Source organism: Felis catus, chromosome B2, assembly GCF_018350175.1.
Source record: "Felis catus isolate Fca126 chromosome B2, F.catus_Fca126_mat1.0, whole genome shotgun sequence".
Classification (NCBI taxonomy): Eukaryota; Metazoa; Chordata; class Mammalia; order Carnivora; family Felidae; genus Felis; species Felis catus.
This window is the reverse complement of record NC_058372.1, coordinates 9,617,070-9,630,985: the sequence shown is the minus strand read 5'-3', so window position 1 is coordinate 9,630,985 and position 13,916 is coordinate 9,617,070. Positions and strand designations below refer to the sequence as shown.

General features: G+C 44.7%; 2 long non-coding RNA genes across 4 annotated transcripts in view; one reads left to right on the top strand and one right to left on the bottom strand.

Moving 5' to 3' along the window:
* Positions 1-1,741: 1,741 nt before the first annotated feature.
* The window catches only part of LOC111560578, an 82,893-nt gene continuing 70,718 nt past the window's right edge, over positions 1,742-13,916 (bottom strand). Inside the window, exons 4-6 of one of the 3 annotated variants that reach the window (XR_002742593.2) lie at positions 8,067-8,142; positions 2,983-3,495; positions 1,742-2,350 (exon numbers count right to left, since the gene is read on the bottom strand). This is a non-coding gene — a long non-coding RNA (uncharacterized LOC111560578). Of the gene's footprint in view, positions 3,496-8,066; positions 8,143-13,916 lie in introns of all 3 variants that reach the window. The other 2 variants (XR_006597510.1, XR_006597511.1) reach the window with 2 other exon arrangements.
* On the top strand, positions 11,227-13,326 carry LOC109499524. Its single transcript, XR_002742167.2, has 3 exons — positions 11,227-11,875; positions 11,995-12,129; positions 13,138-13,326. It is a non-coding gene; the product is annotated as an uncharacterized LOC109499524 (long non-coding RNA).

Genomic DNA, 13,916 nt, shown 5'->3' with positions numbered 1-13,916 from the left:
AGGAAATTTAGATAATAGGTTACACGTCATGTTTTTTTAAGATGTCTCCAATTCCATTTATTTTAAAAGGGGACAGTGAGGATTCTGGTAGGTTATTGGTAAGTGGAAGGAGTGTGGGTCAAGGCTCTGATGGGTTTCCAGGTGGGTATTAAACTGCCTTCACCTCTAGTCTAGAGAAGGGTCCAATCCCCCTACAACTACATGCAAAAATGCCAATGTCAGCCAACTCCTGATAAGGAGATGATTTATCAGAAGTACCTAGTGAGAGGGGATACAGAGAATGGTGAGTGGTCACAGAACCTGAGAGCCTCCACCACCCCATAACCACCACCCCATAACCACCCCGCACCATGGCCTATGGCAAACCACATGAAATGAAATCATGTCTCAGGTGCTTTGCTCTGAATCACGATCCTCATTTACTGGGAGTATCCCCCCTGAGAGGCTGAACTGCTAGATGTAGGAGTCAGTCTGTGGCTTTCCCTCAGTGTGAAACTCTCTAAATAGATCTACTTTCAGATTAGATCACTTTCTGTGCAAAGAGTCCAGCGATGAGGTTAGAGATTATTGATATCATAAGATCACAAGGTCTATGAAGAAGAGGGAAAGGATCAACGGAATGAGCTTCACAGGACCTAGGTCACTCCATGATGGTTTCCCACTGACTTTAGGAAGCAGTCCAAACTACTTAATGTGTTCCCAAAGTCCTTGATGACCCTTGTTTACCTCCCTTCATACACTCTGGCTACACTGGCCTTCTTTCAACAATTCAAATGCCTAACGTTCTGTCTAGCAGTGGGACCTTCCTATAGGCTGTCCCCAGCACATGCAAGGTTTTTTCCTCCAGACCCGTGTGCCTTCACCTGATCATCTCGAACTCCTCTACCACCTTCCAATGTCAGCTGAACTCAAGTCTCAGGGAAGCCAGACCCCAGACTAGGTTAGGCTCTTGACATAGTACGTTGGATTGGCTGCCTAAAACCCACCTCAAACCCCACCAAGGGGCCTTTCCCATATACAGATATTAGAAAACTAAACAAACAAACATACATTTCCTAAACTTTTCTTGCAGTGAGATCTGGATATGGCCTGTGCTCTGCAGAGTAAACCCATCTACTGCTATAGTATTTCCTGGGAGTCCCATCCTAGCTGGTTCACTAGTCCTTCTGGAAGTTCCTGTAAACCGATTACCCTCTAACAAATCCCTTTCTTTTTAAGTTAGCTAGAACAGATTCAGTTTCTTGCAATGATCTGATGAATACAGACTTCCTACTCTACACCTTTATTGTTCACGTACTTTTCCTTCATAGCATACCTCACAGCTGCAAATAAATCATTGTTTAGTTTTTAGCATATATGTATCATCGCCACTGGATGACAAGCTCCTGAAGGACAGGGGTTGGGTTGTATCTTCAGCACCTAACATCACGCCCTTCCTGTAATAAGTGCTCAGTAGGTATTGGTGAATGAATGAGTGAATGAAAAAATGAATGACTGAGTATTTTTTCAACCCAGTTCTATCCCTTATTAGCAATTTTACCTTGAGTAACTTAGTTCACCTACCGGAGTCACAGTGTTCTGAAGAGACAGGGCCCTAACTCACCTGACATTGTGTAGATCAAATAGGAAAATATATTTGGAAATATTTTATGAACATTTTATTCAAATGTTAAAGGTTATTATTCTGGGCTACTAAGAAACAACGAGTAAAGAAGAAAACGTGGTCAATAATTTTTCGGAGTCCAGCTGTAATAGAGCTTTTATTTTCTTAACATCAGAGGTCTATGCAAGTCCACACATATGGGAAGAATTTGCAAATCCCAGAGTCATCTTATGAGCTCCCGGATGTCCAGAACTCATAATAGAAACAGCTGAGAGCAGTATTAAATTATAGCACGAATATGGCACTGCTCTTTATCGTAACCCAAGGTCAAATAAACATCGATTGGGACACATGGAGATTCTTCTCTTGGACGATTCCGAAAAGGATTTTGGGATATAAGTGGTTATATGAGACATAATAAGGACTTGAAACATATAAGTAAAATTACATCACAACTTTGGAACCCAGGCTCTATCATTCAGATGGTACCTAACCTTGAATTAAGTGCCACACAGATGCTCCCATTCATTTTGTTTGCCTGTCGTGTGCACATTGAATTATGTGGGGCAAAGTGTTGGTGGTCACCAACCTGCGTTCCTGGGGGTGTTCCTAGGGATGGAGCTGGACTTACTGATCTTTTGCTCATAGGTTTTCAGGATCTGCTTTGACTCTGATCCTCTGTTGACCTGCTTGGACGGCTGGGTGAGGGAACTGAGGGCTGAGAAGAAATGATGGCCGAGCGTCTTCCTTTGCAGGAGGGAAGGAAAAAAATAGTAGCAAAGGAAAATTGAATAGGCTTGTAAGGTAATTAGCAATTTTCAAATGCAGCGATGGGCAAAGGAAACAAAACGTAGAACATGTATTAAAAGTCAAGCGGATGGTTTAGAAAATACAGCTGTAGGATCACACAGATTTTGACCATCCAAACCAAATTCAATTATCATGTCTGTGCTGCTTTTCTGTTTCCGCCACTGAAAGGCTATTATTAGGTGCTCTCTCTCTTTTTTACATCTCCAAGTAATGCCTTCATAAAACATTCCAAAAAGTAAACATTAGCTTTAGGCCATTTGATTACTGGTTTCCCAGAACGCTATGTTCTGTCCTGTTTCTCTCCATATTCCTTTAATATTAAAAATAGGAAATGACTGAAGGCAGTTGAATGGCTCTGCCTTGGAGGCTGTCCCCCCAGCCAGCCTCTCAAGCATTGTTGGGTCCTCGTCCCTCTAAAGCCCATTTCATCCTTATTACATAGACAGCCCGATGCCAAGCAGGAAAAAACAAAAACCAAAAAAAAAAAAAAAAAAATAGTAACCGAATATTCTTTCCTCTCGACCAGTTACCAATTTTTTTTCAAAGTGCCTATGCTTTGTTTAACGCACCTTTGTCGCTGTGGCTCCTTTTAGGTGAGGGTCGTTTTATTTTTCGTGCTAGATTATCATCTGAATTGAGAACTGGCTCTGAAAGTGTCAGGTGAGGTGAACAGAACCTGGGATCAGAAGGAGGCACACACAGGCACCCAGGAAGTGATCTGGGCTACATCCAGGAAGTGATCTGGGCTGCACCCAGGAAGTGATCTGGGCTGATGGAGCTGTGGGTTATGTCTACCACGGGTGGCGCTCTTACTCAGAGGCTACTTCCTCCAAGCTCTGAGCTGACCCCGGGGTGGCGGTTGGGGAATGATGAGTGACATGCCCTCACGTAGGAACCACTCCTGGGAGTGTCACAGGACTCAAAGAGAATCCACAAAGAAGCCAGATCCGTGTGTTTCTTTGCAGGTGGAGATGAATGGAGGTGAACATGGGCATCTATGCAGGAATTTCTCCTGTATTCCTCAAAAGCAACGTGGAGCGAAGTCTGTCCCAGTTGGTTTGTCTTCCCTCAATACGCATCCTCTAAAGCAAAACGAAAAGAGAAAATTGTGCAGAAAAGCGACGGCTGCTACCGTGAAGCCAAGAAAGAACTTAATCCTGAAGCCAAATTCATTTTAACATAAGCTTAAGTAACATCTCGGAAAGCCTTAAATCAGACGTCGCTTCACATCCTTTTCAGGGCTGCGGTAACATTCAAAAATACATTTGTGCACAGCTGTGATTGTTGGACGCAAATTATTTTGTCTTCTCCCCCTGAAATTTAACATTATTTTGTACATTTCCATGCCTGTGTCCCCACCATTTGCGAAGCTGGTCTTTGTTATATAGACTCCGAACCCATTCTCTCGTCTACTTAATCATTCAACAAATATTTATGAGTGCCTCCACATAGGAGAGACCCAAATATATCATCACAAAGAAGGTGCGGAAGGATAATACACCACGGTGGCTTTTCAACCATCTTGAAACCAACCCCTTCCCTTTTCATTCATTTTGCAGAGTCAGACTTCTGCCTCACTAAACTGAGACATTTCTCCTAAGGAAAAAGTGAGCGTGAAGTCCAAGATCTCATTTCGCTTCTCTGGGTTCTAGTTCCTTCTGTGTAAAGTGAAGAAGTGGTGAATTTGATATCTAAGCTCCCTTTCTTCACTGGAATTCTGGGCTCTAGGCTTCAGGAAACAGTAGCAACATAACATACACCATTTTGCCGGACGTCTTATGGTTGCCCTGATGAGTCATGACGCTTCTCGCTAATCCTCTAACTCACCGGTGGCGAACAATTAAGTAAGAAGGTAAAATGTGTGTCTTAGAGCCCCCCACCCCCAAGACTACTTAGCCTCAGACTGTGCAACCTCAGCAGCCGAGGCCAGGAATTTGCGAACCAGGAACACACGGACAGACGTACACAGCACACTTTTCTTTTCCGTTTCTTTCGCTCTGTTCAAGGGAAGACCAAGGAGTGCTTTGGGAAAACTTTTCAAAAAAATCCCTTGTGTGATTCGAAGAGAGAAATGAACATGTTCCCTCTTTAATACATATGATTTTATTTTTATTCCAGCCACCTATGAATCCAAAAGTTGTTGTTGTTGTTGTTTTAATGTTCTTGGCACTGGTGTTTCCCCCTCTGAGCCCATCGCTGTTCTGATTTCCCACTGAGATCTACAAGTGATCAAGAGATCAGTAATTCCAAATGGTGTTTTCACAGGAGCACTTCCTTCCACAGTACGTAAAATGTTCTTTCGTGAAGACAGATGGACCCAGTCTGCAGGACCCTGCTTACTCGAGAGAAACCGTCTTTGAAAACTTTTGACAACCAGCGGGATAGCACGTCTGTTTCTATTTAAATGAGCTCATTATAGTTAATATTTTTGTGACTTCCAACCAGTTGTTCACTCATTTCTCAAGTGTGATACGTTTTAGTCAAAAATGAAACACTTTATGGCATAAATATTGTCAAAACCCCATTTTAACTACATCCTTTTTGGAACAAATTTTCTAGAGCAAGGTACTTTTTTAAAAAGGTACAGTGCTTATGATGTTTCTTTGCTGAAATAGATGTAAATGGAATGATTAACAGACCCCAGTTACCTTAAGAATCACACGTTGCCCCTTTTTACTTTGGTAGGTCTGTTTCTTTGGTGGCGTTTCTGGTCTGGCCTTTTAAATTGACTGATTTAAAAGATATATGAAGTCTACGGTCTATCTGCCATTTCATTGACCGAAATTATCTAGTAAACGGCATTTCTGAGCTGACCAGCAAAATGATAGCTGATACTTGTAACAATGATAGACGGAGCACAGGGAGCTCTAAGCCACAAAAAGTCAGACACCATCCAAAATGGCTGCTCCAGAACAGGAAACGTCAGAAAATGACACTCTTTGAAGAGAAGAAAACTCTCCCCTCCTATTGTAGGACTTTAGAGTGTGATTCTGGGGCGTTTAAATACTGGCATTTAGGGGGCCTCCTTTAGGTATTATTAGGAAGTGGCATTTTAGTCGGTGTACCTATTTGAGAGAATAGCCCTGTAGGGTGACACGTGATGGGGTATTGCCATGGCAAACAGACCTGAAAGGCACCAGAAGGAGCGCCTGGGTGGCTCAGTCAGTTGACGACTGACTTCGGCTCAGGTCATGATCTCACGGTTCATGGGCTCGAGCCCCGCGTCAGGCTCTGTGCTGACAGCTCAGAGCCGGGAGCCTGCTTCGGATTCTGTGTCTCCCTCTCTCTCTGTCCCTCTCCCACTTGTTCTCTCTCTTTCTCTCCTCAAAAATGAACATTAAATTTTTTTTTTTAAAAAAGTGGAATCCAGAAAAGACAGAGGTCTAGAATAAGAAATTCTTACTGCTTCTTTTCCAGTGTAAGGATAAAGTTCACCGGAGCACCAGAAACGCGGTGGTGTGTGACAGGTGCATGCGGATAATTCTGTAGATCACCACAGCTCCAAGAAATACCCTCGAGATCCCTCAATTCCCTATGTTCAAAAACCAGCCACAGCATCTTAATTTGGTTTGCTCATAAAAGGGAGTAAGTTGATTGAGCCCAGCAAATATATCCATTCAACTTAGCGGTAAATGCTGACTCAGAAGTTAGTAAGTTGACCTTTAGGTACAAATTCGCTTCGTACAACTTGGATGACCACTGGGTGAGGTGCAGACTTGTAGTCTCAGTTTCCACTACGTGGTGAGGATCCACGTAAATGGACGTTGACTCCCTAATACAGTCACAGTGATGGAATCAAAGCATTGCGTGCTTCTGATGTCATTACCCAAGAAAAGTGAAATAATGTCAAATGGAAATTGTGTTGTATTTTAATTCCTTAAAAAGCATGATTAAAATATTGATAATACTCACCCCTGATTGCTAAGTACTTCCTAAGTGCTGTGCCCTCTTTTCATTTTTTTAATGTGTATCATTTGTTTAAGTCCTTACCACGTCCCTAAGAATATCCCCGTTTTCCATATGAAACGATGAAAGCACAGAGGGGTTAAATAAATTGGCCAGGATCACACAGCTAGTAAAAGGCGTGGTCAAGATTTGCACCCTGGCAATTTAGGTCTGCAGTCCATCCTGTTCATTACTAGGCAAAATCTCTATTCAACAAATAATGTCTTGAGTAGCATGTACCGTTCTCCGACCAAGCCAGAAAACTTTTTTATTAAATTAAACAACACTCCCCTGTTCACAGTAGCATTCCCTAGCATTTCTTCAGCCTGCTTTGACCTGGGTCGTTAGGAATACATCCTCTTTCGTGACACCAGTGTGTCTGAGGTCAGGATTTTCACATGTGGTACAAGGACTCTTTCCCAGGTCAACCCCTTGACTTTCAACCGCGAGTTTACTCTGAGTAACCTAATGTTCTGCAACACAGAGATCACCGCCGGGCCAGAGAAAGTGGGGGAAGAGTGGAGCCAGGCTGCAATTCCTGTTTGTTTTGCAGTGTGGATACCGAGACTACGCGACTGGCAACTTCTGCCTCTTACATCATTTGTCTCCTCTGCCAATTATCGGCCCTGGGAGTGTTCACCAAAAACTTTTCTCCCTCGCTGTTCTTGAAGCAAACACACAATTAAAACACAGGTGTGTTTATCTCATTGGAATCTTTGCCACAAAAATTCTAAGATGTCACCCCGGGAGAGTAACGTAACCTCCCCGGGTCACCAAACGAGAGGCGTGGGGAGCTCTAAAGGGAGACACTCGTCTCAGAGCGCGCGCCCTTGAGGATGCACTGTGCCCGGCTCCGGAGGGGCACCTGCACAGCAATGTGTCAGACAGGTGCTCTGACCACAGGCATCGCCTAAGGGGACGGCCTTTCTGACGGGGGAGACCGAAGCAGCCAGGCCAAGCCCGAACAGTGGAGACCTCAATTTGTTTCTAATTGGCATCGCTCAAGGGTCCGGGCAGTAATAACCCCAGGATGGTGCGGCACGGATGGGGAGCAGGAGAACAGCTAGCCCGGAGGGATGGGACGTCTTCCACAGTGCAGTCTTTATGCCATCACTTACTCATTCCTATAAACACCTTTTTAGTGAAAGCCATCTATGTCCAAGCACCGAGCAAGACAAGAGCTACCCCCCACCCCCACCCCCACCCCACCCGCTCTCAATGAATGCAGAGCCTAGCTCAGGAATCCAGGTCAGCAGAAATCAAATTGCAAACAGCAGGCCCCCCCTGGGAGAAATGCGAAGAGAGTAATAGCTCCACGGGCAAGGTGAGTGGTACCGGGTGGGGAGGGAGGAGGAGCTCAGAGCACGTCCAGTCCGCGAGCTATGTTTGTGGGAGCACCTCTAAGGGCACGAAGACCACTGGTGAGGTTGAGAGTCTGCGAGGTCAGAGAGGTCGGGTGAGTTGAGAATGGCTAGCCTGTCGCCAAACCGCAGAGGCTGTGTGCTCTCTGCCCAAACTCGACTTCCTGCTGCAGGGCGCCAAGGCTCCACAGACCTCAAGCCCAGGTTAAAGCCGGTCCCACACTCGCAGGTATACAGAGGCGGGGGGCGGCGGGACGGGGCTTGGCAGGCCGTGCTGAGAGTGCATTTGAAATTCATGGCATGGTGTGTATTTTTGGTATCAGATGAACTTTTCTTTAAATACTCACCTCCTACTGATGTTAAGATAAGCTTGTATACTCAGCACACCAAGTCATGGCAAAGGAAAAGTGGTCCAGCTGAAGGCTGCATGATAAGAAAAATTGACAAGCAGGTGAAAATGCTTCAGGGGCGCCTGGGGGGCTCAGTCGGTTAAGCGTCCGACTTTGGTTCAGGTCATGATCTTGCGGTTCATGGGTTCAAGCCCCGCGTCGGGCTCTGGGCCGACAGCTCGGAGCCTGGAGCCTGCTTTGGATTCTGTGTCTCCCCCTCTCTCTGCCCCTCCCCTGCTCACGCTCTGTCTCTCTCTGTCTCTCAAAAATGAATAAACATTAAAAAAAAATGTAAATGCTTCACATTCAGCTAATAATGAATGAACAGAAAAATTAAAGGCCACTGATGCTAAACACAAATTCGTTTTCATATATGACAGGTAGACAGAGATATACCTATATGTAATATGATGTATAGAGAGAAATACCAATACAGATATGGCTATAGGCTTGGCTTCTGTTCTGAGCCTGACAACTCGGACGGACTATGGAAATTTCTGTAACCTCTCAGTAAATTAATATTTTGCTCCTATTATAGATGAAGCAGTTTGTTTTTTAATAATGTGAAACTTGCCCATCAAAGGCTCGCCATGCGAAACAGATGCCATGCGTTGAGCAGCGTGATGCTTGGCACATAGTAAATGCTCAATAAATGCAAGGCATTTTTCTAATTACTCAGTCCCATCAGCTGGTAACAATGAACTTGGAGAGAGCTCGCCACCCAGGATCCCTGATGCCAAAACTTGCAGTTAATTGGAAAACGTGAAACCCGGCCGGCAAACAGGTAGAGGACGTTGCTTAGTTAGCCCCGGGTTCTTTTTGTGTCTATGGCACAGCTCGAAGCAGGAGGCCACATGCCAGCTGGGACTGCGGCGATCTGAAGGAAGCATGTGGCCTGCTGTGCTCATCCAGCCTTGGCATTGACTTCCAGGACCGACAATACATCCCCAGGTAAATGGTATTAAACTGAGCGCTTGAATTATCCTGTCACAAGAGACTGGGTGTGGGATTATCTCATATCCTATCACCAGTGCTGCTTGAATTTCCACCCTCACCTTGGCTGAACCGTAGGGACAGCTACTCGGTGCCTGTGAGGCGAAGGCCGGCTGGGGATCCTGGTAGTGGCACCTAAGAATCTCAGCCCGGTGTTCCAGCGGGGAGGGCTACAAAAAAACGCCTCGACCCGGGCTTCGGGTTGTTTCACGTCAGAATTATTTTTCCCTGAGGTTGGCTGCAATTACCCCTTCATCCTGGCTGTATTTCCCCCGTGAAAGAACGTTGACGGGCTCGCTCACAGTCGCTCAGGTTACCTATCAATCCTCCTAAGATGGAATGTCGTGCCTGGTCCTTGTTGTTCCTTGCAAAGCGCAACCCCGCTGCCCTCCGGAGCAGGCTCTTTATTCCCTCCATTGTGCTAATCAGAAACACTTAGCCGCTCTCCTGGTCCGACGCTGAATTAATAAATTACAAATGCCTGTTATCAAAGATTGGGAGGTTTTGACAAGTGATGTAGTTGATCGCAAATGCAAGGTGGTGTCAGGGAGAACCTGTGTTTTCAGGGTGTAGACGGCGGATCAGCCCTGAATTGGAAAAATAAACAGGCGGGTTTGATGAGCTGAAATTCATGGCAGAACCTCTTCATATTTCCCGAGGTTTCTAATCAAAGGCACGTCTTAACTGGCCCCGGAGGGAAATGGAGGATGAAAGGCGCTGACTTGATGCCCACTTTACCTTGCCTTATCCCAACATTTTTTTTCCCCCTCCTTCCTTTTGCCTGTTTCTAAAAACAGCCTGGCAGGTAAGAATTAGCGATAGGATGTTATTTAGTCAAAAACAAAAACCCACCGCATAATGTACCATACCTTTAAAAATTTTAACATCTATTAAATTAAAATCAAGGAAATTGACACAGATAGGATAAAAGAAGATACAGCACCTCTAGCTTATGCCAACTAAAAATAAGAATTATTAATGAGGCTCGGCTTTCTTCTGCTGTGCACATTAATTATTTATGATAATAATACTCTGCACTGCCATATTAAAGAATTTTCTTCACCCAGCTTCCCAGAAAACTCTCTCTTCTTGGGGGAAAAAAAAGGAACCTCAACATGTTAAGCCCACAAAAGAATACATTCCTCTCGGTGTATTTATTATACTGGAAGATGAATACAGTCTTGGGTTATTAAACTGGAATGAAAAACACATCTTATTAGAACTTACATGGTGATTTTTATTCTCACTAGTTTCATATAAACTTAATGATGCAGACTGCATTTTTATGCTCATCTATTTTAAAATGGTGCCTGGAGCAAAAAAATCTTCCATTAATGCCAGTTTGGTATTTCAAATACAATTTGATGTAATTTACTTCAAATATATGTGAACAGAGAAGGATAATGCCAAGTGCATTTTCTAGATTCAAATGTGGGTTAGCTCATGGCAATGATTTATTAAACCTAAGTTTTTTGCAAAAAAAAATTCTTTTAGTTATAATTTTTTTTTTTAAATGAACCTCTACTAGGTTTTATGGGGGGGGGGGGAGAAAGAAAATGATGGATTTTATGATAAAAGACTAGCTTTAACCTTATTCTAGGTTTTAATACTTATCAACTATAAATGAATAATAATGCATTTCCCTCCAGTGATACGCTGAAGCTATCTAAACCCATTGTTTTTCTTAAACTCTTATACTGTAGAATTATATTCATGGATATGTCAACATAGAATCATCCAGTTTAGAGAGGTTTGGTGTTTGAGGCTTGGCAAACTGATATCACAGAAACTCTTAGATTTCCAATCTTTCTATTGTCTCTCAACGATTTTTAGAAGAACTACATGTAAACAGAACTTTAAAAAATAAGTTTAAATATTATCGCCCAAACCGTCGTTTCTGGACCCAAGTCAAGCCCGATTTTCACGTGTGAATCTCAAAAGGGGAAATCATGGCACTTTCTCCGCTTTCTTATGCTCGATGGATTTCTAGTCTGATCTCTGCTGCTCCAGGGGGACACTGGGCCAGTGTCCACATGAGGGCATGGCTGGTGCACCTGCCGGGTGTGCTCACAAAGGCATCTTGTGAGATGTGATTGTTACTGTGCGCGCATCATCCCTATAGTAACACTCTAGTAAGATTATGGAGCCTTTGTTGCCTCGAAGGATCTCATCCTCTGTGGTGGTACTCCAAAAACAATGGGCCTTGGTTTCTTCTTCACCCTGCTTCCTGTTCGAACTCAGTTTCTTCAAGGTCAGCCAGTCATTGGTCTCTGAGCTCTGAAGTGTCCCCTCTGCTGAAAGGGGGGGGGTCCCAAGATTCGAGTTTTGCTTCTTATTTTTCAGCCTTGTGGTACATTCCCGTGACACAGCGAAATTAAGTCTTTTTCATGTGGGCTGTATGGGCCTTTTCTCACAGCTTGGGTTTGGGGACGGACACAACGAAAAGGACCAGAGGGGACACGTGTCAGACCACGGTGCGCACAGGGTGTGGACAGCTGCCCTCGCTCTTCCCTTCCTGGTTTCTGCAGAGAAGTGGCCTCTCTGTGACATGGCAGAGATTGCTAGGGGAAGACGGGAAATAGCCCTGCTTCTCCCCAGGGTGCTGGGTGAATGACTGGAGGCGACAGACCTGTGGGAGATGAAGGAAACCTAGAAAATCCTGTGCCTGTGCCCTCGGTGGCCTCCCTCTCAGCACCTCTGAAACACGGCAGCCTAAGGAGTAAGGTCCGTCACTGGCAAGGACTGCGCTGAGAGTGGGTAGAACCTTCCAGAAGGTAAGAGTCTGGGAGGGAGAAAGATAAGGATTTAAGAAGACTGTCCCTGGCTCGGCAGTGCCTGGGTTTAACGCAGTCAGTACCGCGGAACGTCTAGCTTCAGTTTCTCGGTTTCCCAGGCTGGAGTGGGCAGACGGGGCGGAGAGCAGAAAACATGGACAGTAAGACACAGGGGAAGAGCTGGCTTTTAGTTTCATCATCGTGCCGCCAACCAAGGAATGTTCCTCCTTTGTCGCCTCTAATCAAGTCAGTTGGTAAGAAAAATAAACAAGCCTATATTTCGGGAAGATTTCTGCATTTCCAGGAGGGCCGGCTCTGTGTGGCTATGCCAACGCCCACTTCCTTCAGATACATCACAGGCTCTGTTTTCCCCTTTGTCCTCGGATAGGAAAAAAAGAATAATTCTTCTAAGTTCTGCAAAAATCTTAAGAATTATTTAATGGCATAAAAAAGTTTTAAGTTTATTTACCTTGAGAGAGAGAAACAGAGAGAGTGAGTGAGCAGGGGAGGGGCAGAGAGAGAGGGAGAGAGAGTGAATCCCGAGCAGCTTCTGCTCTGTCCGCACACAGCCCGATGCAGGGCTTGAACTCACGCACCGTGAGATCATGACCTGAGCCAAAACCAAGAGTCTGATGCTTAGCTGACTGGAGTCGCTCAGGGGCTCCTTTAATGACTTTTTTAAAAGCTACGTTACCTGCACTTTTGAACTAGAAACTAGAATTGGCTAGCAACACTTCTCTGCCAGATATCTGGGTCTTGGTCTGAGCCCAGTAAGCAGCGCCCTTTGTAAGGATATGGCAAGAACATTCCCATGTTTCTGCTCACCTTCTCTTCTCATTAGCTGAACAATAAAGAAATCAAGGCTCAGCAAAGTCAAGGAAGTAACTTTAAAAGTGTAGGGAATATGGGGCACTTGCGTGACTTGGTTAAGCGTCTGACTTTGACTCAGGCCACGATCTCGCAGTTTGTGGGTTCGAGCCCCACATCGAACTCTGCGCTGACAGCTCGGAGCCTGGGTCCTGCTTTGGATTCTGTTTCTCCCTCTCTCTCTGCCCCTCCCCTGCTCGTGCTCTGTCTCTCTGTTTCTCTCTCAATAAATAAACATTTTTTTAAAAATTTTTTAAAGTTTAAGAAATACTCCATACTCCAACCCAGGACACACACGCAGAAACCCACAACTGAAATGAATTTCACAAAGCACTTAGCCTTTGTAAAGATGGGACAATGCTGATATTTCCTCTTTTATTCTATTCCCATTGCAGAGCTAAACTGATTGGACCACCCACTACTGGGTCACACACTTGGTTGGAAGACCGGCCCCCAATCCCGTGATGCTTGAAGGTTTTCCAGGGTCCCAGTCCTGTCTTCAACTCCTCGTAATTGGGGAAGAAAATGTCATTGACTGACTGGCAAAGATACCTTTGAGAGAATAAAATCTTTTTCCATCTCGACTTTGTATGGGGAAGGAAAAAACATAGCATGTAAAGAGACCAAAAAAAAAGTCAGTTCACAATTTTGGATCAGGAGGGAGCAGGAATTTGGGGAAGGAAAAAAATAGAAAAGGGGAACTAACACAGCAGAAGGCTGGAGCCTGACAAAGCAGGTGTTTAAAGGACCTTGAAGAACAGAAATGTTCAATGTCCATTTTACGTGTTTGCCTTCCTCCAATGTAACCCTTTCCGTATCACTGAAAAGTAGAGTCTGATGCATTCAAACGGCCTTTGTGCTGGGCTGGAAAATGCAGGACCTCAGCAGGTAACTGAAATTCCAACTGTCCCACATACACCTTCTGCTGAGCCTAGAGTGCAGGGAGCTGAAACCTACTGAGGGGTCAACCTCCAGCCTTTCTAGAAACTGACCACTGGCAACACACAGAGCTAACTGTGTTCGGGAGGAGAGGGACCCTTCTGTTATGATGTGGCCTCAACAAGCAACTCGGGCATACGTTTATTTAAATCATGAAGGGTTTTTACATCCTTCATTTCTTTTCACAGTTACCATATGTCGTAAAGACATAAAGCCCCTGTCTTTAGCCCAATTG